The sequence below is a fragment of the Podarcis raffonei genome, chromosome 7 (genome assembly GCF_027172205.1).
Source record: "Podarcis raffonei isolate rPodRaf1 chromosome 7, rPodRaf1.pri, whole genome shotgun sequence".
Taxonomy (NCBI): Eukaryota; Metazoa; Chordata; class Lepidosauria; order Squamata; family Lacertidae; genus Podarcis; species Podarcis raffonei.
In genome coordinates, this window is record NC_070608.1 from 47,776,269 (window position 1) to 47,798,367 (window position 22,099).

The 22,099-nt window shown below is 40.8% G+C and overlaps 1 protein-coding gene and 2 long non-coding RNA genes across 23 annotated transcripts in view; 2 read left to right on the top strand and 1 right to left on the bottom strand.

Moving 5' to 3' along the window:
- Window positions 1-22,099, bottom strand: part of EPB41L3 (erythrocyte membrane protein band 4.1 like 3) — a 124,368-nt gene that overhangs the window by 79,840 nt on the left and 22,429 nt on the right. For 19 of the 21 annotated variants that reach the window (XM_053396489.1, XM_053396486.1, XM_053396480.1 and 16 more), the window contains exon 1: window positions 1,910-2,019. The exons of 1 other annotated variant lie outside the window; for it this stretch is intronic. The gene's annotated coding sequence lies outside the window, so the exon portion shown is untranslated. Of the gene's footprint in view, window positions 1-1,314; window positions 1,381-1,909; window positions 2,020-22,099 lie in introns of those variants that run through there. One more of the 21 variants, XM_053396475.1, reaches the window with a different exon arrangement.
- Window positions 60-15,657, top strand: LOC128417595 (uncharacterized). The gene is made up of 3 exons (XR_008331499.1): window positions 60-296; window positions 11,808-12,791; window positions 15,401-15,657. It is a non-coding gene; the product is annotated as an uncharacterized LOC128417595 (long non-coding RNA).
- On the top strand, window positions 16,622-17,479 carry LOC128417594 (uncharacterized). The gene is made up of 2 exons (XR_008331498.1): window positions 16,622-16,894; window positions 17,341-17,479. It is a non-coding gene; the product is annotated as an uncharacterized LOC128417594 (long non-coding RNA).

A 22,099-nucleotide genomic window follows, 5' to 3' on the forward strand; every position in this document is an offset into this window, starting at 1 on the left:
GCAAAAGAGAGAGTGCAGGAGGAGACAGCGCTTCCACTGCAGAGGTCCAGAGCTACAATTTACTATATAACCACACCCACCGCATTGCAGAAGCCACGAGCTGGGGAGAGGCGAAGTGGGGAAGGAGGGAGGGGAGAGAAGGAACAAGCAGGAACCCACGGGCGAGGCGGGGCGAGACATAGCACGATGCCAAGGCCAGTTCCCAGGCACGGGCTGAGGGAGGAAGCTTCTTTCCCCGCGCCTGCGGCAGACTCTGCAAAGGAGTTAACCGCCCAAAGTTGAAGGAGGCCCAGCAGGTAAGGAAGGAAAAGGGATGCACGATGTTGTGCTCAGCACAAAGTCTGCCGAGAAGGAGACCTGCTACATCAGACCACATGGCGTTGAAAGGGAGGGGAATGTTGCCACTTCTCCTACTTTGGGACGCCATCCTGCTGCGAAAACTGCTTCATAACCACCACCACCGAAGTTTAGATAAGTTTTGTGGGGGGGGGCGCTTTGTGGGGAGGGTATTTATTTGTTTACCGCACATCACATCCACGTCCCTCCACCTTTCAGCTCCCTAACGTTACTCAATAAAAGAGTACCACAGCTAGGAAGGTCAATATTGCCATACTGGAAGAAATGGAAACGGCCAGTCATGGTGGGCGAAGGGGGCAACCTCGAGAAGATGCCCACGGCTGCGCCTGGGCACCAAGAGAAGGCGTAGTGGGGGCGGAAGGCGTATGACAAGCAGGACATCCTAGGAGTCAAATGAAAGGCTGTACAGAAAGGGGGCAAGGCCACGAAGCCCCATGGAAAGGCACCATCTGGATGGCCACTGGGACAGCCCGATGCTGGATACTAGATGGGCCTCTGGCCTGATCCAGCTGCGCGCTTCTTAGGACGGGCACTGCTGAGGAAGGTAAGCAAGGCAGCCCCAAGCAGCCAGCTCTCACGGTGAAGTGGAAGGGCAGCGCAGGCAAGAAGGACAAAAGCTTCTTGGTACCTGGGCTCGCTCTGTGCAGGTTTTTGCTACGCTCGTTGAGCCCGATGCAAGCGCCCTTTCCCGCCAGCTCATCGCAACCCTTCTCGCTCGTCTTAAGCCCAGACGACAGCGCCCTGCCCCAGCCGCCCCAGACTCCCTTCTTCCAGAATTCCTAAGCCCCAGGCAACTCCGGAGGGGGAGGCACTGCAGAGCCACAGCCACCCCGTCGCAGCAAAGTCAACTCACGCGCAGATTGCAAATGCTGCCCGTTTGCTCCATCATGCTCCACCCGGGCGCGCGCACCGAGCCCCCGGCCATTCCGCCGGCGCCCAGCTGCAGCCTAGGCATACCTTTCCCCGGCTTCCAAGGCAGACCGCGTCTTTCCGACTTAAGCCCCAGGCCATTCCCTGTTACGGCTTTATTCTGCTGCCTGCCCCCCCCCCCCCGGCAGCGCCCTTCCTCCCACCCCCATTCATTTCCCTAAGTCAGCAGGGAGACCTTGGCCGGCGCTAGCAAATGCAGCAGGCAGCGATTTCCCCGCCTAACTCAGATCTCCAAGCTCCTCAAACCAGGGGGACCACCAGGGGCCAAGGCCACAAAGCAGCCCCTCGCTCGGGGCGCGGGGAAGCGGCTTTCCTGCCTGCCAGCTCCTCGCCAGGGAGGAAGCGCCAGGAGAGCAGCTGCCCACCCCGCAGCCCCGGCTTGGCGCCCTTCTGCAGGCCGAGTGCATGCGAAATGTTCAACCACGGACAACTGTTAACTTAAAAATGGCTTCTAGAACATGCATCACGATTCACGGGAGACTTAAATCAATCGGAGCAGAAGGCGAAGGCCTTCGAGAGCCCCCTTTCCCTCCCCTCCTTCCCAGAGCCGCTTTGCATGAGGAACGCGCGCAAAACACCACGGGAATAACGAGCAACCGCAAAGACTCAGAGGTCTGTGTACCTTGTCAAAAAGAGCGCTGCGAGGAGAAGGAAGAGCCGGGACTCGGGATCCAAGTCGGCTTCCAGCACGTCACAAGGACGTGCAGCAGCTGCAGCAGCAAGAGCCACGCGTCAGCAGCAGCAGCAAGCACAGCGAGGCTCTACCCAGGACGAGCCCTCTGCGTTTTCCAGCAAATCAGAATTGTGCAGACGCCTCCCCAGACCCCCGAAAACGGAAAAGAGAAGCAAGATCCTGCCAGCTCTTAAAAAAAAAAGACGACAAGCAGAGAAAAAAACTAAGCTTCCAGTAAACAACAAAAAAGACCATATGCTAAAAACAACCCACCAAACGCACTTTTCTTCATCAGCAATGCAGATGTCTGGATTTACAAGATCCAGCTAATTTTGGCCACATCTCCTGAACCAAACACACCCAAAAGTCAATGGTGCAATAACACAATTGCAGATAAAAAGAATAAGATCAGAAGCTGGCTTGACACAAGTCGACAGTCTAGTGGCATGTCTACAGTAATAATAAATACTAGCACTTCAGCACTACTAGCATCCTTTTACTTGGAAGTAGGTCACATTGGTTTCAGCACAACTTACGTTTATGTAAGTATGATAAGGATGTCACATGTAACACTTAGCATTATACTGCTCTACAGAGTGTTCAAAGCATTTTACATACCTGATCTTGCTATAATCCTTAGAACTCTGAAAGGTAGGTCAGTTTTTTGCTGGTGAAAAAGCTACAGCCAAAATGGATTGTCTGAAACCACATTACGAAACTGGCAGAAGCAAGATTCAAACTGGGGACTTGCTACTTCATAGCTCAGCCTGCTACACCTTCTCACAGCTTGCTTCACTGGCCAAATTAGTAGAAACCTGCTAGTTTTAGTGTCCCAGTTGGCACACAACGCTGTCAAAACCATGGCTCAGCATGAACGATAAAGTTTGTGGTTACTTGAGCAAAAATCACAGCAGCAGCAGCAGCTTTAACTTCTTCCCTGGTTCTACTGCTGTTGCATTACCAGGAGCTAAGCCATGGTCTGGCTTAGCTTTAAGTGTGAACCTTGACTCATGGGTTTTTGTCTCCCTCAAATCACAAGCAGTAAGCCAAGATCAAGACTTGGCTATAGCTCAACTACAAACCTTACAGTGCCTGGATGCCCTTCATATAGAAGACGGAATATGCAGAGCAGGGATGGGGATCCTGTGGCCCGATGTTGTTGGACTCCAACTCCCATCAACCGTAGCCAACAGAGCCAGTAGTCAGGAATGATGGGAGTTGTGTTCTGTTCTCACTCCTGTGCTAACACTGGAGTGTCTCATTCCTGGTGCATATAGCTCCAAGCTCCTCAAACCAGGGGGACCACCCTGAAGAAGAAAGTGGCAAACGCTGCTTTACAAAAACATGCACCTTACAAAAGGCCTGCAGGTCTTATACTGGTAAAAATGGTCGCAGGAATGTAATGGAATGGGATATGTTTGTGCATGAAGTATATCTGCCCAACTCTGTAGAGGTTGTATTATTTCTGGTACTTAGACACCCAATTCCGTATGAATGTATCTCTCTGGGACTGACTGGTTAGAATGTCAGGTATTGAGTTTTGTGTATTGGAAATACTATGCATGTATGATCTCAGTAATCCTGACAACAACCTTGTAAGTTTTGTAACTATTACTTAAGGTTCTGCCAAAGGCCACCTAGTGGGATTTGAATCATGGGTATCCCAACTCCTAGCACACAATTCTAGTCATCACACTACCTTAGCTTGCAAAGTACTGTCAATGAAACCTCTGAACCAAGTATATCAGTGCCATTATTTATATCTGTATTTTCCCCTTCCTCTAAGGAACTAGTGCATACATACTGGATTCTCATTTTTTTAAAATGAACTCAAAACATGGAGGAAAGGAAAGGAGAAAGGCTAGAGAGTAGTTCAGATTCAGGGGCAGGAGGGTGGGGGTGGGCAAGAGACAGAGATGAGTCAGCCTGCTGAAGAAGCCAGGGAGTCTGCCTCTCTTGCTGTGACCAGCTCCCCTCCTGCCTGGTCTCCAAGAACACGAAGATAAATGAAGAGGGTGGAGCAAAGAGAAACAAGACGATGGAGTCTTAGGCTGCTGGGGAAGGAACCAGGAGAAGAACCTTAGAAGACTTCCGGGTTAGCGCCATCGGCTAATGGCGGATTCCCTCCGAGCTCCGGAGGGAATCGGCTCCGCAGGATCCGGGTCTTGCCGCTGCGGCGACGTGGGGACCCTCAGAAATCACAGGCGCTGAAGCCTGTGAACTTGGTGACTCGGCGGGCACCATTTGCGCCCCCCGACCCGCGAGAGAGCCTGTTGAGGAGATATAGAAGAGTTTGACAGCTGTCAAATTAGCTGTCAAGAAGGAAAAAGAGAACTTTGTTTCTGCTATCTCTGCTGGATATATTTGCTACAATTTGGTTATATTTTGTTGAAAACAAGGAAGAACTGATACAAACTAACTTGATTTTTGGATTTGAACTGGAAGGAAGATAAAGTAACCAAAATCCCTCTAGAGGGGATTTTGGGACATTACAAGAATGGCTGAAGGAGGAAAAATTCAAGCTAAATTGGACAGAGTGTTTCTTCTCTTGGGAAAGTTACAAGGCCAAATTGATGTTTTGGCTACAAATGTTGCAACTCTGGACTTAACAGTAAACAAATCCATTGAATTTGATAAGGACTTGACTCATGAAGTCCATGCAGCTGGACAAGAAGAGAAACTTGAAAGATTTGAGAGTGTGGAGAAAGAGATATATGTTGTTTCTGAGGAAAAGGAAGGAGGAGATGTAATGTTGCAGATGACAAAGGAGAGCCAGAGGCCTGACATGATGGCTACAAAGGAAAATAAGTACTGGATGATGAAAATCTGTTTTGAATTGAAGATTGAAGAATGGAGAGATCTCCTTATGTGGAGATCTGAAGACATATGGATTACAAATTTGATTAAGGTGAAAGTTGGAGCTTTTGGGACATTTGGACTTAAAAGGAGTAAGAAACAAGATTCAGGCTCCACTTTTAAGTATGGAGGTCTGGCTGGAAGAAATATGGACCCTATCGGGACAGAGCTTCTCCGAGATCTGGTGTTTAATATTAAGGACTACCAAAAAAACCGGCAGAGAGGAATTGAGAGAGAATTAAGAGCCTCGGATGTGAGGTCTCCAGGCTGATAGTAGACTAAGACTGATGGACATTTGTTGGGGATTGAAACCGGGAAAGGGGTGGGGTGGGGTTTGGGAATCCAAAGGGTGCAGAATAATAATCTGTTTTTTTATTTTGTTTGTTATTAGTATGAAAATTGGGGAATTCGTGGAAGGGAATTTGGGTCGACTTTAGAAAAAAGTTTTAAGAATGAGCACTGATGTTTAAATACTGATGTTTATAAGTTAAAATTGGTTGTTTTTTTAAAATGAATTAAATATAAAAAGGTCAAAAGTTGGGGACAAGAACTTGTTGAATTAACAATTTGAATTGGAATGTAAGAAGGGGAGGTGTGGGGAAGTCAGGGAAATATGTTATTGAAAATAAGGATTGTAAACTTTATGTGTTTTTAACTTTTTTGTTTTTTGTTTTTGATTTTTTAATGTATAAAGGTGGAAAAACTCAATAAATATCTTTTTTAAAAAAGAGAGAAGAACCTTAGAGAGCAGGAAGCTGGGGATCTTCAGTCCTCACAACTGCTTTTGAGCAAGACCTACTGGAAAGAGTTGCTGCCATCACTAGGTCTGTGCTGTTTTGGTTTCTCTGAATAAAGGGTTAACTTCACTGACACCGGGTGTTTTATTGCTAAGCTGCCCCTGGTCAGCTCCTGCTCCTCACAGCAGGCAAGAAACAAAAGGCTAATAGAAAAGTGATCCATTTTTTGAATATATTGTGATATAAATTGGTATTATAAAGGTATACATTTATATTAATTAATGAGGATAGGAGTGCATAGTACACCACATGTGTCCCTTTGGATTCCAGCCCATCTGGGCTTACAAAATGGTTAAGAATACAATACTTTCTTATTGTTGAAGGCATGGCACATTCCTGGTTCTTCTATTTCAAGTAGAGAGAACAGCATATTCACTTTACCTATGTATACAATCTCCTTGCCGGGGTAAACAATCTTACCTTTGTTCTCCTCTTCTGAATTTCATTTCTTCCCTTTTCCTTTTTAAGAGATGAGATCACTGGTCTGAACATAATGTTCCAGATGAGCATGAGCTATTGATTTGTACCACAGACTTATAATAATTGGCTGCTTTTTTCCATATTATTCTTACTGAATCTTAGCTGAGCAGTAGTCTTCAATCAACTGTCCTCAATTACCCTTCTAATATCAGAATAGAATAGAGGTGGAGTTGGGGAGTTACTAAAGCTGCAAAACTTACATGGCAATATTTACTCAGAAGTAATCCCCACTGAACTTAGGCTTTGAAGAATACATAATTTCATGCATAAATATTAATTGTTTTACCCAGTTAAAAACTTCTGTCATTCAAAACTTGGCAGTCTTCTAGCTAATATTACATGGAGACCGGACTGCCTGTGATGACTCAGTGGTTGTATAGGCACATGTTCAGAAGTACTTGTTTCTTTACTATTGTTCAGCTGTTTCAAGTCTGATACTACAACCGTATAGTGCATTCAGAAGTAACGCCAGTTCAATAAGGCCTACTTCCAAATAACTGTGCATAGGATTGTATCCCATGCCCCCACAATGAAAACAGGTGTGGTGACCCCTGAATTTATTTCTATTTAGTAATAGTATTTACCTGCCTCTCTGCTCAACTTAGTTAAATTCCCTTAATATCTTATTTGTAGTTTACTATTAGGGATGTGCACAGTTCTCAAGGTTCACCTTGTATCTGTGTTTTAAGTAAGTAAGTAAGTAAGTAAGTAAGTAAGTAAGTAAGTAAGTAGGTAAGTAACCTGTTATATTCTCAATACTCTCTCTGCTTCAATCTGTACCACTCTTTCTAAAATGAAGATCTGTGCTCCTCCATTATTATTAGAGCAATCAAAAATCAGCTATAACTTTTACCCCTTTTGACTAGTGGATGGAATTTACAGACACACTAACCCTTCTAGAATGGATTCAGCCTTTCAAAATTCATTTCCCCACAATAATCCTTTATGACGGAGAAGGGAGGTTGTGCTCTTTCTTACTGTAAGATGAGTGGTGTGGAATCTGGCTTGTACAATTTTGAGAATTTTGCAGATTCATCTCAGACCTTGGACACATTCATAGCATACTTTTAAAGTGCTGTCCTACCACTTTAAGCAGTTGTGCCTTTCCCCTAAGAATTCCAGGAGCTGTAGTTTGTTAAGGGTGCTGATGGTTGTTCCCCAAAACATGTAATTATTGGGTGCAACTTAACACAGTAACCATTCTTCTTTTGATCTTTACTGAGAAGGCAGAAGACAATTCAGGAGCTGTTGAGTAATTAATGAGATCTAATGTGTACTCTTTCTTTGCTTCATTTATATGCATGGATTATGTACTCTTCTGAAACTGCAGTAAATTTATGTGCAATAAATTATCCTAAATTAGTGGAACTATAATGCATCTTTCATTGCTTTAGACAGTGTGTTACTTAAATAATTATACCAAAAACTATAAAAAGGCAAAAGGGGTCTCTCATTTTCACCCTCTTCTTTTAAGATTGGTAACATTTTTATCTAGCCTCTTCCAGAAAAATGTAGCACCTGGAATGTGACAATGGTGATGCTTAGCTATGAACTGCAGCAAGACTTCACATCCCTGTTTTGTTCCATTGGGTAGGACAGGAGAATTTCAGATCAGGCTTCTACTTCAAGCAGTTATATTACATTCCAGAGCTTTCAGAGCACAAAACAAGAAATTTTGCTTAATTGTGCTTAATTAGAAAAAGAAAACTTTATTGCTAGGTAGGAGGTGAAAATTGTATAAAACTCAGGCAACTATAATTAAATGCAGAATGTAGCCTTAAAGCAGGTGCCCTCCTGATGTTGCTAGACTACACTTCCTACAACCCCTGGCCATTGGCCATGCTGATTGGAACTGATGGGAGTTGGAGTTCCTCAACATTAGGAAGCCTTCCAGCCTTACCCTGTACTAAAGTAAAGTCTGCTAAAAAAAAACAGTGGGTTTTAGGAGTACCTAACTTTGCAGAATTGTTTTACAGTACTTTAAAAGGCAAGTTCAGTTGAGCTGCTTTATTTGTTTACCTCCACAGAGAAGCAAATTTCCTACTGCCCATCTACCAAAATCCTAATGGACATTTCTGCATTTAGTTGGGAAATTATTTACTATCAGACAAATATTACAACAGGTGAAGTAACATGGATTAATTCAGGGACATTGTACCAAATAGGAATACGTCCCAAAATTCCTGCATTGAAGACTCATTATTGTTTATGGAGTGAGAAGGTGGATTTTTAGGAAGAACATGGCTGCACATGCTTAATAAATACTTCATATGCCTAGAAACCTGAGGCCTCGAACAATAGTCTAATGACCCCCAAAAGAATTGTTCCTGAATTCAGAGCACTTTTGAAGGGCTATCCAAGTTGAACTATCAGATTTATGGAGAAAAAATAACTAAAAAGCAATTTCAGATATATTAAAAATGTTAAATTAAAACACGCACATCAATTTTGTGCTACATTTATACTGAAGAACAATCATGGTAACCTCTGAAAACAATCAGAATTGTATGTAGCAGTTTTGAATATTACACTTGGGCATAATCAGCGTCCTTCCTTTAAGGTCCTTTTATTATGTCTGCACTGCAGATAGATTTATCTTTGTAAGTTTATATTTCCCGATTATCATACTGCTTGGGCAGGCAAGGACATTACACCATGAAACAAAATTGTTAAATGCCAACTTATTTTTTCCATTTTATCAGGGTGCTTTTCTACAAATAAATCAACTGACTTCAGTGGAATTTTAAAACAGGTATACTTATTATCCTTATGGCAGTTTTTACCCTTCCAATTTATTTGTGTAAACTGACAATTTCTTTTAAACTATTCTGGAAACTGATTGGATTTGGTAACCAATTAAAAGTAAAACGTGATTAAGGGTTTTAAGCATTGTGCTCTGCTGCTGTCAATGCAACTTTGAACTCAACATTACCATAGAATGTAATACCCAGGCTACAGGGCTGATTGTTTGAAATTGCTGAAACAGTATAAATGAGACCTCAAACAAGTTAACAGGACATGCTGACTGACTGCCTCAGAAAACAAAACGAAGGCCACCATTCTTCCAAAGAATGCTGCTTCCACAGAACATGACAAATGCAAAAAACCATTATGAAAGCTATTGGCAGAGACATAAGAGAAGATAAATGAGAGACAATTATATTGTTGGAAAGGAACCATGAGTCCAATCTATTAGTTTTATATAGTACTATTATATAATGCAATCTATTAGTATTAACTAGAATCTAGTTACTCAATTCACTTATTGAAGGGGTGTATCTAAAATATAAATACCAGGCTGTGCAAAATGTTAGCTCTACTCAGAGTATACCCACTTAAATTAATGGACATGATGGGCAGGATAATGCAAACCTATCCTGGCTTTACTCAGTGGTAAAACCACCATATCTGCAGTTCCATTGTCCATGCCAGCCAGGGTAGTAGGCAGCAAATTCCTGGGCCCCCTAGAGCTGGTACAGTGCGGACTGACTCAGGATGCAGCAGATCTAGGGCTGGCTCAATGTCCCCACTCTCTGCAAGTAGAGGCTAGTAGGGATGGGTGAAGGGGCAACCCACAAGCTGGAGCAAAGGAAGGTTGGATTGTAGCCTACTTTAGTTCATTTGATTTCATTTGATTTCAGTGGATCTAGTGCAAATATAACTTAGTCGGATACAACCCAATGATTTGGATCCCTAACTTCCATAACTGAAGCTCTGCTCATGGGATAGGCCTTTCTCACCCTTCCCTTCCTGTTGCAATGCACTGCACATGCTCCTTCAAAATTATTTCTCAGCTTTGGAAGATCTTCCAAATGAGCACGAGATGTAGCATGGATGTGTGCTTCGCAGTGGTGTCAAGGAGCAGGAATGGTCTGGGACAAAGCACTGCCACTTAATTCAGGAATGATTATGTTATCACTCAGGGCATTATTTGCCAGTCCTCTGCAGCCAAATAAATAACTTTACTTTGAAAACTTTTGAGTCCACCAAAACACTTCACCAGGCTAGATGTTAATTCAAAGCTGGGGGAAGGGTGTGAGAAGAGAGCTGGTCCACTAATGAATGCATAATATCGGTATTGCAATAAGACTCTGGATTGCTGTCCCTTCCACTTTCCCCTAGAATAAAACAGGGATTTACCTTCTGATTCCTAGTCCAATCTGGAAACAATACTGGATGCGGAGGATTATTTACCCACCCTAGTAACTATTGGTGACTTCACATAACACCTGCCTTGGTAATCTGATAATCTGCTAAAACTCGTAACTTGTACTTTGACCAAAAGTAATTTGATAAACTACAGAAGCTTTGGGTAGCTTCCCAAATGGGGGCAGGGGACCTCTGGCCCTCCAGATGTTACTGGACATCAGCTCCCACTCCCCTAACATGAAGCTCTTCCTGTGTCTTAAAAAAAATCAGTTCATGAGGTTTGAGAGATAGGAGATTGAAGCAGGAATGATCTGAGAATGTAATGAACACTTTCTGATAACAGAATTGTCCTCTGTTTACACACAAGCACCTGTAGATTCAAGCATGTTTCTCTACACTTATATCTAAAAATATAACTGGGATCTGATGGTGAATATTTTTTTATTAACTATCATCTAAAAATAATAAAATTATTTTTATTAAATCATTCAATCTCTCTCCTGCCCCTTTTCCCAAACACATCATGACCCAGCAGTCACATGCAAATCTGACATGAAACTGAGAGACACTCTCCACCCCCCATCCTTAAAATGCACGTCTGGAGAGACAGCATCCATCCAAATCAGTTCTTAGGCCCACTTTTGAATTTGTTTCTCCACAATATCATACATTAATGAATATAACATAAGAAAATATTTCGGCATTTCTATAGCACCTAATCAACTGTGTCCCCTGAGCAATTCACAATTTTAAATCCACATTATGTGGATTTAATGAAACATGAAAATAGAACTAATGCAATTTTCATGAATGTAGAAGTCTGTATTTCAAGCATCCCTTGCTTACAGAAGTTTAGATACTACATGAGCTCTCTTCCTACAGATGCAGGTGGAATCTACACACATATTTTAAAAGTTCTGAAAATGCTTTTTTAAAAGCTTTAAAAAAATACATCTAGTGTCCACAGTGCTCATATGAAAAGCCCATGAGTAAATAAAATGTGTATATAAGCATTTGGCTGTGACTGATAAATTGGCTCTCAATGAGATTTCTATCTGTTTCTTATGTCGCATCATGAAACTATAGAACAGGGTTTCCCAAGTTTGGGTCTCCAGTTGTTTTTGGGCTACAATTCCCATCATCCCTGACCACTGGTCCTGCTAGCTAGGGATGATGGGAGTTGTAGTCAAAAACAGCTGGAGACCCAAGTTTATGAAACCCTACTATAATCATATTTTGGGTATTTTTAGGGGAGCTAAGGATTTCACAAACATTTTTAAAGTTTGTAAGTCATCTTCATCATATATTAATTAACATTTACACTAACTACTTATCTATGCAGGGAGATATTTTGGGCACCTTAATTTTATTTATTTGTTTATTTTAAAAGTTGACAAGATAGTAATAAAATGATTTTTAAAATTAAAAAACATGATCTGGGACACTAATTTTCCTAGAGAAGTTTCACATTTCTCTCAGTACTCTTAAGTACTTAACAGTTTGCCTTTTTTTTTTTTACTATCCCACAGAAAAAAATACTCCCCTTAATCCCTTTTTCTTAGCAGCTCTTTACTATTTCCATGTTGCCCTTTCTGAGAAGTGCAACCAACAGACATGATCGGAAGAGTATGTTCATTATGCACTTCAGTTCAAGTGGCCAATTAACTGCTTGTTGCTAAGTACAGACTGAGTACACAAGAAAATGCCAATGTGAGTATCCCACACGTGTCAATGTAGGAGAGTTATTATTTATGAATTCCCTTTTGTATGTACCAAGATGATTTACAAAACGTATAATAAAAGCAGCTAAAGATAGTTTTAAAAACAGTACAAAAATAACTCAAGATGGTTTATAAGCAATACAACTAAGGCAGAAGCCTTTGCATCCAGTTGGGAAAAGCTTGTTGAGACAAATAAAGTCTTCAGTTGTTTTCAGAAAGTGAAGATAGTGGCCATGTGCTGTACCTCAACAGGAATGCTGTTGCACAGAACAGGGGAAGCCACACCAAAAACCTCTGCCCTGAGTTACTATGGAGCAGGCTTCTGATACTTTGAGGACTTGAAGGAGAAAGTCACTCTAGCCATCATCCAGGCTGTTTCCTAGCATGTCGCGCTGCACTATACCACGTAGCAAAACATGCTGCACAGTGTTAGAATGGGCGCTAAGGATTGCACCATTCCACAGCAAGATTAGGGCTTCTGGAGCTCTATGCTCCACAAATAAGGCACATTCTTAAAAATTTGCAGCCATGTTCTCTGCTGTATGGTTAAGGTTTGTCAGCATTACTTGCCTGTTCTAGTACGCAGGGATATCATGCAGGGTTGGACTAGAAGACCCTTGGGTACCTTCCAACTCTATGATTCTATGTGTTATTTGAAACATCTATTTCAACATATTTCGGTGCCTTTTCCTATCCAAAATATGATATGCATTTGCTAACTTTGTTCTACCCTGCATACCTTTTCTTGTTCTTCCTAGCACAGGTATATCCATGGTGGCATAATTAAAGTACTTATGGTGGCTGTTCCACTTGAAACACCCCACAAAGGTAAGAGGTGGCTTGGAGAAAATGTCTTGCACCCTTTGCAACATGCTGCATACATTTGCTGTCTGGAGAGAACCACTACAGGGAATTATTCAAACAGACCTCATAACAGCTATTTTATTGTAGGCTACTTAGATTGTCAGTCTGCTTGTGTTGCTATGCAACAAGTTCTTTTTAGAATTTTGGAGACAGATCTGAGAACTATCCTGATCCATAGTACACACACCATTCATTCATTCAATCCCTATCCTGACATGTTCTCTGGCCAGCTTGGGTGTTGTTATGTTTTTAGGTTCTCAAAGCTATACAAAAATGCATGTAAACTATAGGAACCTCTTCAGAAATGTTTACTCTTGCATATATCTTAAAACTGCAATCCTATGCATACTAATCTAGTTTCATATCCTAATGAACTAAGTAGATATGTACAGATATGCTTCAGGTTAAGAACTTTGCTTCAGGATAAGAACAGGTACAGTGGTACCTCGGGTTAAGTACTTTATTCATTCCGGAGGTCCGTTCTTAACCTGAAACTGTTGTTAACCTGAAGCACCACTTTAGCTAATGGGGCCTCCTGTTGCTGCTGCACCGCCGGAACATGATTTCTGTTCTCATCCTGAAGCAAAGGTCTTAACCTGAAGCACTATTTCTGGGTTAGCGGAGTCTGTAACCTGAAGCGTATGTAACCTGAGGTACCACTGTATAGGATTTGTGATGTTAATCACAGAATAAACCCCATTTACTTGTTCTACATATACAATTGCTCTTCGCAAACTTTTCAGGTCTTTCATTTTCAAAAAGGTCAAAAGCTAGTATTGTCTTCATTACATTGAAACATTTGTTCATCTCTAATGCAGTGGAATAAATGCTTCGTGGCATGGCAGTCATAGTTTCCTACATCAAACAAGTGAAATACTAATGACATTTTCCAGCTCAGTCTCCAAACTGATCCACAACTTTTGCATGCGATGATCAATTATATACTCAGAATCTCAGCTGAATATTTATTGAAAATGCATGGCCACAATCATCACTTTTGTGTTCATTGAAAGGATATCCTACAAATCTTACAGTCAGGCTGGTATGTAATATTTTTAAACATCATACAAAAAGGAGGCCCTTTTAATTCTGTAAAATCAGTGATGTAGGCTCAGTGTAATAAACTAACCTACTTAGTCAACAGCATTCAGGCACGAAATCCACAAACTAAATTAAAACACCTCTGAGGTATATGAGCATAGAAAAGAAACTACAGTACAAACCGGAATCCTTCTACTTTTCTTTAGCACTGTTATCTTTATGGATAAGGAAGAAAGTTGTTTGCAGCAAGAAAATGAAATCCACAACTGTACAGGCATGTTTTTTTTTTCATTTGTTACCAACTTCAGTGACACTCCCCCCCCCCATTTGTGCTATCAAACAAGAATCCCATAGCTAGACAGAAGTGATTCAGTGAAGCAGTAGAGCAAATGGCCACCTCTAACAAAACACAACTAGGAGCTCTCAGACTAAAGAATCATGGAACTCCATATTCTGAAGGAGCATCTCCACCCCCATTGTTCTGCCTGGACAATGAGGTCCAGGGCTGAGGGCCTTCTGTGGTTCCCTCACTGTGAGAAGTGAAGTCACAGGGAACCAGGCAGAGGGCCTTCTCGGTAGTGGTGCCCACCCTGTGGAATGCCCTCCCATCAGATGGCAAAGAAATAAACAACTATCTGACTTTTAGAAGACACCTGAAGGCAGTCCTGTTTAGGGAAGCTGTTAATATCTGATGCATCATAGTATTTTAATATTCTGCTGAAAGCCGCCCAGAGTAGCTGGGGTAGAAATAAATTATTATTATTAATTCTAGCTATGATAGACATAAATCTTGAGGATGCCACATGTCAGGCAATTATAAAAGCAATTCTACACCTCTCTCTTCCATCCCCTTACCGTACAATACCTAAACTAATAAGTCCTCTCTCTATATATTATTACCAAATTGGCTATATCATTCAGTATGAGCTGTAACAAAATCGACCAAAACATCTGTTCTGATTGACTGGTGTAATCCTGCATTAATTCATTTGAAAAACATATACCGGTAACTAAATGCGTAAAAACAAATAAAACAAAAAAAGAAGAAGCTGGATATGAAGCCAAAGATTCATGGAATTGTTTATAACCATATTTGGACCTAAGTTTTACAAACTGAAGTATCTGTACACACAACAGATACGGCAATAGGAATAAAGAGTGAACATACATGTGCATACTTTTGCCTGCATGCACACTTTGAACTATATTTCCTTTAAGTGGAACCTGTGCCACAAACTCATTACATGCTTGTTCTCGCAGGTCTCACTCACCAAAGGAATAAACCTGGTCCTTATTGATAATGAGGCCCTAAATAATTGTGGTCTCTTGAAGAAATTATCTTGGCTAAACAGTTTGATAGGCAAGTGATTACTGACTAAATCCTTATTCATTTTGCTTCATTTTCAATGAAAATAATAAAGGCCATACAAATAAACAAATAAGTTACATCAATAGTTGCTCTTCTTCATGCTGTTTTCACCGCTTATATGCGTATTGCTCTATATTTAATACATTTCTCAATTTGTTTCCAGGTGCTATACATCATATACATGGTATCCATTTTTCAAGACAATCTATAACACTTCCTTTGAAACTAAAAGCCGTGAGCCAGTCTGGTGTAATGGTTAGTGTGTTGGAATAGGACCTGGGAGACCACAGAGTCTGAATCCCCATTCAGCCATGAAGCGCACTGAGTGATCTTGGACCAGTCACTGTCTCATAGCCTAGCCTATCTGATAGGGTTGTTGTGAGGATGAAAAGGGGAGGAGGGGGAGGAGAACCATCTATGCCACCTTGGAAGATAAAGGTGGTATATAAATGCAATAAATAAATAAAATGAAAGCTGTATCCAATGTTACTCCTACTCAAAGTAAACCCACTCAAAATAATGAACACGACTAACATGGGTCTATTCATTTATCTACTCCAAGTATTACCTCTATCTCTGTTCCATCACTCATATTCAGCTGAAGTTTCACTTTTATCAATTGTTGTGCTAAGTCATTGAAACGAAATGTTTCAGTAGCATGCTCTGCAATTCCCAAGACACCTACAAATTGTCAGGATTGGTGTGTTTTTTATTCAGCTCTGTCAAGCAGATGAAACTGTAAAGCTGTGCAAAGAGTAACAAAACCAGCAAGAAGCTAATGACTTTCTAAGCAATCATCATTTTATCTCAGTCAAAGCCCAAAAGGCTTCTTAGGCACACACTCTGCACTGGCTCCACTTTCAGAAACACTAAGCTCATTCTCTAAAGTCAAAATTGTGTGGATAATCAATCAGCTTCAAGGAACTTCAATATGCTCTAACCCAGTCAAATTCAACAAAACAGGCAGGAAATAAAACAGAATTATTCCAGAATTCTAACTGGGGAACATGGTCATCTGATTGCCAGCTCCTAAGGTTTAGGATCTAAGGGATCACTATTATTTGTTATTTGTGTGAGCATTCTGCTATTCCATTCCTGTTCTGGGCTCTGTGCAACTTGAATTTCCATGAATAGGTTGTCATTGGAGGATATAACTAGGTAAGATTAAATACAAAATGTGAAATATACTAAATTACTTTTTTAGTCTATAAACTCTGACTTCTACCCAAAGTTGTCTTCTCTACTTCTGTCTGATAGTCATTATTGGCATTTTTATCCAAGGTTCTCATCACTTTCAAATCCAAATCCAAGAATTCATTAGTTCCTCTTTCCTCACCTCAATATATCTGTTCCATACAATGAGTGGTATGCAACTAAGTTATTTAAATTAATAGACCTAACTTAGTTATATTAATTCATTTCAATGTGCCCACTCAGAGTAAACCTTGAGAATCAAACCATAAAAGAACCAAACAGGCAGGAACTTGGGATACCCAGTTGCCTCAAAATCAGAAAGAATGAACACCATGAGGTTTCTTGAAACTGGGCATCCTATGATGTTAATTTTCTTTACTAGTAATGTGTTCCACATCACCATATACTTAACCTAACCAAATGGTATTTGAGAGAAATAGGAATGCCTGCTTGGTCTCTTGATGTATGGAAGTGAGAGCTGGACCATAAAGAAGGCTGATCGCTAAAGAATTGATGCCTTTGAATTATGGTGCTGGAGGAGACTCTTGAGAGTCCCATGGACTGCAAGAAGATCAAACCTATCCATTCTTAAGGAAATCAGCCCTGAGTGCTCACTGGAAGGACAGATCGTGAAGCTGAGGCTCCAATACTTTGGCCACCTCATGAGAAGAGAAGACTCCCTGAAAAAGACCCTGATGTTGGGAAAGATTGAGGGCACAAGAAGAAGGGGATGACAGAGGACGAGATGGTTGGACAGCGTTCTCGAAGCTACAAACATGAGTCTGACCAAACTGCGGGAGGCAGTGGAAGACAGGAGTGCCTGGCGTGCTCTGGTCCACGGGGTCACGAAGAGTCAGACACGACTAAACAACTAAACAACAACAAGGAATGCCTGCTTGGTCTCTTTAGAACATCATTCCCTTTCTTGAATCCCAGCTGAAAATGTATCATTGTAGTGAATGTGATATTGTCATAATGCTATATATTTAATTGATTTGTCTATGTAACAAAACCATGAGACAAAAATAAAAGCCAATGAAGACTGAGAGCAATGCTTCCTAATTTGGTTATGAATGTGACCACAACCAATTTATTCACATATTGCCCTCACTCTGTGGGTGAACAATTCCATCCACTTTCAGTGTAGTGTCCAACCCATTTCTCAAAGGCGTTGTTTCATCTTCTGAGCCACTGTCAAAGGTGTTACCAAAAGCTTTCTCTCCTTTAGAGCTTAGTCCATCTAGAAATCTTCTCATCTCAACAGAATATTGGATATTACTTTTCTCAAAGTCCCAGATACATAGGAGCCAACTCTACAGGATGAGGTCCATTCAGCCTGCCCCCCCCCCTAAAATATTTGAGGGGGCCAGGTGCCTCCAAAGTTGATTGCCGTCACCATTCAAATGGTGTGCATGTGCCATGGTTGTGTGATTGATTTTGTAGGGCAGGGCTTACCTGCTCCCCCTGCAAATATTTTATTCAAATTAGCACCCCTGTCTAGATGCTAGCGTCTGATTTTTTAAGGCAATTCATTTTTATTTGGAATCTATTCTTAAATGGGAAAAGATAAAGACAAGATTAAGTCCAGCAGTATCTTCATGGTAATAAATTATATAAAGAAATAATGGCAATGAATTTGAGGAAAGTTTGAGAGCAAATACAATTAGTAAGATGGAAGCATCTAATTAGAGAGGAGAAATTTATTCATATCAAGAATTAAATGAAAGGAGAGGTAATCACAGATTTTGATTATAGCAGTTTATTTTTCAATTAAGGAAACGGGTTTCAGAATAAATTGAGAAAGAACAATTTAAGGGGTAATGTTTCGAGAAACTGATTAAGCAAGAAAAGGGGATATTGACATCTAAGATATACAATATATTAACAGGTATTAACAACTGGTGAAACAACTATTGTGATAAGTGGGGAGTAGATTTAAGGAAATATGTAGCAGGTGAGATATGGGAAACAGTGAAAACATAATCCTAACCACATCTTTTCAGAAGTAAGTCCTAATGAATTTGATGGTGCTTATCGCCAGGTAATAATCTCCCCACCAACCTCATCCTGTCCTCAGGCAGGTGCCCCTCCCACCTTCTTACTTATATCCAGTCTCAGCGTTGCCCTTGTAGAACTCAGCAGAGAGAAGGATGGAGACAAAACTAGAACTAGTTGGCTCTGTCTCCTTTCGCTATTGGCTCTTCTGTCCCACCACTCCCAATGGGCACCAATGGGACTACTGGTGCCAATGCATCATGCAGTCTATATAAACCAAATTGGATAGAAAAGTTCTAAGATGTCAGCACAAAAGAAGGAATTGAATTTCATTTACTAATAGCGGTTACACACACACACACACACACCAGCCTTGCTTAGCCTCACAAATAATATGAATTGCTTTAGATAGGAAACATCTAAAGGTTAACCTATTCCCCCCACCCCCTGGTATTGGCATATACATTTTTAAAGTGGCACCAACAGTCTGAAATCTAAATTTGTAGATACAAGTTTATTCTAAAGTTCTTCTTTGTCTATGGCATTCAAGGGCTCCATAAGGTCAATAAATGCAACATAAAATTTGGAGTTCCTGACATACTCATAATTTTCTACGAGTACAAAGTTGTGATCAATAGTGAAACAGACAGTCTGAAAACTGTCCTTTCGGAAAAAATTCATATTCCAGGGCCCATTCTTTTGTAAAATATTTGTTGCTTTGCATAAAATTTGACACATTATTCATCAAACTAATGGGCCTGTAGTTTGAAGGTGACCCTCTTAACAGGCTTTTTAGAAACTTTACTGATATTCTAGAGATATGTAGCCAGTTTGGCTTACTAGTTGGCTGCAAACAATTCTCTACCAGTTTCAGTTATTTTTAAATTCTCACTAGATAGTCCATCAACCCTCAATCTCAACTTAAATTTTCCACCACTGAAAAAATGGATTGGTAACTTCATTGCAAATGAAATGGAAGTGTAGAGACTGTCTGTATATATTGAAGATATTAGAAATGTCATTCCAATGCCATTCTTGAAACATTAGTATGTGATGAATTATTATCCTAGTTTCCACATTGTTTCCAGAAGGTGGCACTAATCTCCAGTTTTCAGCACATTATCTAAATAAAGCCATCTACCGGTATGTCTCTGATAAGAGATCTTTTATTTCAATTTGTCTCTGGGTTTTCTTTGAAACCCAATTGATGTTCCCTTTGAAACTGATATGACCCTAGGAGATTTCAATAAGCAGTCACAATCTAGATGAAAACTTTTTTTTTAATGATATTTTCATTCCATTGGTTTACCAGATGCTACAATCACCAGTTCTAGGGGGCTAGGTGAACAGGAAGATAAAACCATTCTAAGACTCTTAACTGTAACATGAAATAAATAGCCACTAACCTATTAGAGTTCTCTGAGAGTGTGAACAAGAATATAGATAGAGGTGATCCAGTTGACATAATCTACAATATCGTAGTGGTGTTATACAAATATAATAGTGCAACTCAGAGACATCCTGGAAAGCTGGATGTTGGAAGACTCAGGACAGACAAAACAAAGTCTTTCACCCAGCACATAGTTAAATGATGGCATTAACTCTGACAAGATGCAGGGATGGCTAGCAATCTGGATAGCTTTAAAACAGGAGTAGACTAGTTCATGGGACATTTGGCTATCAGTGGCTACTAGCCAAAATCACTATGCTCAGTCTCCACTGTCAGAGGCAATATGCCTGTGTAGAAAATCACAGGATTTTATCACATTTGGCGGGGGAGACTTTTTTCTTTATAGTCTGATAAACTCCCACTCCCCCCCCCCATGTTGTTGGGGTGGGGGAAAAGAATAGAAATTACTTGTGGGATGTCCATATTTTACTTTATATCTGATAAAATTAGAAAACCAAAGTAATAGCTTAGCCATGAAAAGATCAGCAGAACTACTGCTTACTGTGCCTTGAAGATTAGTGCTGGTAAAGTGAACTGAGATACTTTCATGAAAGGGTACAGTCACACAATCCTCATCACTTGGCAACTCCAGCAGTATATGTATATCCAACTGTTTTGTAGCTTCCACTGCAACAGACAATTGCTATAAAACTCATAACCATTCAAAGACATACATACCATCATGAAATATTACTAACATAGTAATGTGACTCGCCATATGGCAAGGAACAAGAAACAACTGGTTCTCAATGAGAAAGAAATCCTTTTGCAACCAGGGACCACTTTCTTTTCCTACGCTTGATGTTTGCAATATCAACCAAAACCGACTACATGCATCTGATGACCACTACCTAAAGATATGGGGTTGCATCCAAAGTTAGCCACTATCAGAGTATAACTATTGAAATTAATGGAGACTGCTAACATAAGTTGTTTTTTCCTTAGGCAGGCTACTCCAAGTATGCCTTAACTGGATAAAGCCCATTATATTTATGGAATAGTTGTTTCCATAATACAATTGCCTCAATTGATTGGCTCCTGTGGTGCTTCAGTAATATAGGTTTGTTGAACCCATGAGAGCTGATCTGATCTAACACTAGTACTCTGCTTTCTTCAATCACATCTGTGAACACTAGGAAAATTGGATGGATCTCTGTGCAAATCCCATGACCTAAGTCTCAGGGTTACTGTTATGTTACCAGCCTTTGTTTATCAAGACTTGGGAAGGTTACAGACCAATACACTAAGCACACAACCTTTTCCTATTTCTTTTGTGCTTCTGGGGAATAAATGAATGCAAATATTACTAAGAGCTCACCAGCCATCCGTCTTTCTTAACTCCTGTTTGAACATTCAGCCACCACCTAGCCCTCCACAACCAAAAAGAAAAAACGCCCTAACTACCTTACAAAAGCCTGTGCTATTTTAGTCAATACCTCTTGCTCTGTGCTTTATCCTAAGACACAAATAAATCATGAAAGGTTTGCTTCGTCATTATACTTCAGCTATAATGTATTCCTTGCAATAATAAATATGTCAGAGCTTTAAATTATTCATCAGAGCATAGTTTGCCAAAATCTCTTGAGCACAGTAGCTATAGTTAATGCTCTTTAGATGCAATAGGATGTATGAATTTGTCCACAAATTGTAACAGAGATGCAAAGTGTTTCTGCAAAACGTAGACCGGAACCATGAAAAGTTGCTGCTCTGTGTAAATGACCCATGGCACTTTCAAAATGAGTATAGGAAAATCTTTCATTAATGTTGAATTTGGCAAGGTGGATGTTCATCTAGTAATGCTAGTTTTACATAAACAGCCACCATTTCAAGTGTGTTGAAATGCCTTTCTACAGCATTGTGATCCAAGTTCACCTTTTGTCTCATGCAATCCCTCCACCCAAACACAAGCTTTTAAGTGCTCCCCGCCAAGGAACCAGATTGTTCCACCTGTACGACCTGCCAAGATGTTCAGGAATTCAAGTCTAGCATGCTCTGGGTTGGTTTGCTCCAAGCCCAGCTAGGACCTCTCCTCCTTTACCTTGGTCCCTTGACCCATCTGCCAGATTTTCATAGGTACCAGGAGGCATCTATGGCAGACTAGCCACCCAGTAATTGTTACCTAGTCATTCTCAGAACCTCGTTCTACAGCCCTGACCTAAACCATCAGTTCACACTGAAACCCAGGAGAGCCACTCCTCCTCCTCTTTGTATAGTCCAAACCCT